The sequence below is a fragment of the Aplysia californica genome, unplaced genomic scaffold (assembly GCF_000002075.1).
Source record: "Aplysia californica isolate F4 #8 unplaced genomic scaffold, AplCal3.0 scaffold01141, whole genome shotgun sequence".
Lineage (NCBI taxonomy): Eukaryota > Metazoa > Mollusca > Gastropoda > Aplysiida > Aplysiidae > Aplysia > Aplysia californica.
This window is the reverse complement of record NW_004798411.1, coordinates 65454-68273: the sequence shown is the minus strand read 5'-3', so window position 1 is coordinate 68273 and position 2820 is coordinate 65454. Positions and strand designations below refer to the sequence as shown.

At 35.9% G+C, this 2820-nt stretch overlaps 1 protein-coding gene across 1 annotated transcript in view; it reads right to left on the bottom strand.

Moving 5' to 3' along the window:
* LOC101864113 (matrix metalloproteinase-21) overlaps nt 1-2820 on the bottom strand; it is a gene marked incomplete at its 3' end in the record, with an annotated part of 68391 nt that overhangs the window by 1645 nt on the left and 63926 nt on the right.

Sequence of the window (2820 nt, the reverse complement as noted above, 5' to 3'; positions counted from 1 at the left end):
ATAATAATAATAATAATAACAATAACACCAATAATAACAATTGTAATAATAATAACAATAACCATAACACAGATAGCACTGTAATATAATAAAGGTAAAGACAACAAGACTAAGGCTACCAGCAAACACTATATAGTGCGGACTGTGCGATGCTTCAGTCTCACAAAACCTAGTGCCGGTGCAAGCCGTGCGTACTCAAGATGCTGAGAAAAAGGAAAACTGTGCTGGAATGGTGTGCCATACACTGCAGTCTTGTGTTATGACGTAACATGCAAAAACACGGCAGTGCTGGATGAGTTGCGTGATTTAGTGAAACGAAACACATTTTAAAAAAATCATTTTGAGTGCTTGTAGAGCTAGAACTATAAGACAAATCTACGGGCAGGTTGGAAGTACTGTGGCACCTAACATCGGCTAATAGCACCTAACATCAACTAAAACAGACACCCCCCCCCCTTAAAAAAACAACAAACAAACAAACAAACAAAACAAAACGAAACAAACAAACGAAAAACCAACAACAAACATAACGAAAAAAAAAGAAAAAAACCGAACAGAAACTAAGAACCAAAAACAAGTACAAGAAGAGCGACTACTGCAACAACTTAAGTTTTTACAAAATTGATAAATACAAAAATAAAAGAAACAAAAGCTTTGTAAAGACGATCGAGCAAATAAATAAATAAATAAATAAATAAATAAATAAATAAATAAATAAAGACTCAGCACATTCTGTTTGACAAACTAATCCCATAAGCCACCTAGACCTGATCTATAAACTCCTATCTGACATTCACACGCTGTGTATTCCAGTGGGCAAAAACATTTACATTTGATATACATTAAAACAAAAATAGTGATTGAGCCTTGACCCCTGGGGGAACTGACCTTTGCCCTTGCGCGGGAAAAGTCTCATTTCATTTTGACGAACCAGAACTAGACAGACGTAAAAATGTGGGTGGTTGGCGGGTGCTCTAATGTGGTTTGCTCCTTCTTTCCTATATCAAACATCTATCGTCCTTATCTCTCCCCCTTCTTTTTGGTGTATGTCAGTCTCTTGTAACACATCTATTCTTCAGCACTTATATATGACCTTACTGTGTTGCAAGAGCCATAAAATCACAACAAAAACTTCGAAAAAGACGTAAAATCTTCTACACCAAGGAGGGACACACCGCACCATCTCTCTATCTAGCACACAGACAGTAAAATAAAAGACACACAACTAAACGAACAAATCTAAACAAACAGAAAGCGACGACAGTAACTGACAATATTCTTTCTACTGCGTGAGGGACTCAGTCCCATTTCTGTGTACACAAAATGAAACAAACAGAAAAAGAACCCAAAAAAACAAACAAAAACAACAACAACCAAAAAAACAAACAAATGAACAAAAATCTCGATTATCTAGGGATAACTAAATACACTCACACAAAAAGTCAACACTGGGGGCGGTTCTGATTTTTAGAATTGTGTTTGAAAAGGAATATTAAAAAAAAAAGGAAAAATAATAACTAAAAAGTAAAAGTAAAAACGAGAAGTAAACATCAATCATTTTTTCTTGTACTGTTTCTTCGCTAACAAAACAAGAACAAAAACACAAGGAAAAAAAAAACACGATAAAGCACACAAAAAGTTAACCAAGCAATTAAAGATTAATTTAAAAAAAAAAAAAAAAAAATGAAAAATGAAAAATGAAAAGCAAAAGCACACTGGTGAGGTGATCAACGAAACAAAACCAAACAGATTCGTACATTACTGCGCATAGGGGGCGGGGCAAAGAGTGGGGAAACCCGCATTGGAATCTGCGCAGAGTGAGAATATACGCAAAACGGGGTTATCACAAGGGACAGAGGTATATATATATGCGTGAGCAAAAACAGAACAAAAAAAAGTTTTAAAATTTTTTTTAAAAAAATGCATGGATGAGGATGGTAGTATGACTATAATGGTGGGTGGGTGGGTGGTGGGTGTTAGTGAGTGAATGAGTGAGTGAGTGAATGAGTGAATGAGTGGGTGAGTGAGTGAGTGAGTGAATGAGAGAGTGAGTGAGAGATAGATGAAGGTGGAACTATACACAAGCAATGCTCAGAGGTTTGGCCCAGAGAGAGGAGCGAAGACAGACTCATGCAGTGCCGAGTGAGAGAGGGAGCGAGACAAGCTGGAGAAAGATGGGAGAAGACAGGAAGGACAGAAAGAGAGAAAGAAGAGAAACGAAATGATTAGAGAGAAAACATTTTAAAAAGAACAGAAGAAAGAAAAGAAAAGAAACAAATGAGAGAAGACGACTTTTGGAGAAAAAATGATGAAGAAGAAAATAGAGAGTAATAGAGAGTGAAAACAATCCCCGTGCTCCCTGTCTCACCTACCACGATGACGTGGCATTGAACGTTAAGGCTTTTCCTTCTTCTTTCTTTTGTTCTTTAAAAAACCCGAATGTGCATAAATTATAATATCAGTTTCTTTGCTGGGAACAAACCTTCAAATTGTACCACAAAAAGTCTGCCTGTCTCCATCTAGATATTCTGAACTTTTAAGTTTTTCTTTTTTGAAAAATGATGTCCTGCATCAATCAATTTCTTTACAATTATTGTTTTTGAACATTAAAAAAAGATACCAGTTTCATGAAAGACAGAGCCTGAAGTGACAAATAAACATATTATTTGTAGACACAGAACAAAAATGATATTTGATTTTGAAATAGACAAATATACATCCCAGTTTACATGAGAAAAATGACCTTGTGTGAGTGTGTGTTGTAAGAAAGTGTATTTGTGTGTGTGTGTGTGTGTGTGTGTGTGTGTGTGTGTGTGTCTA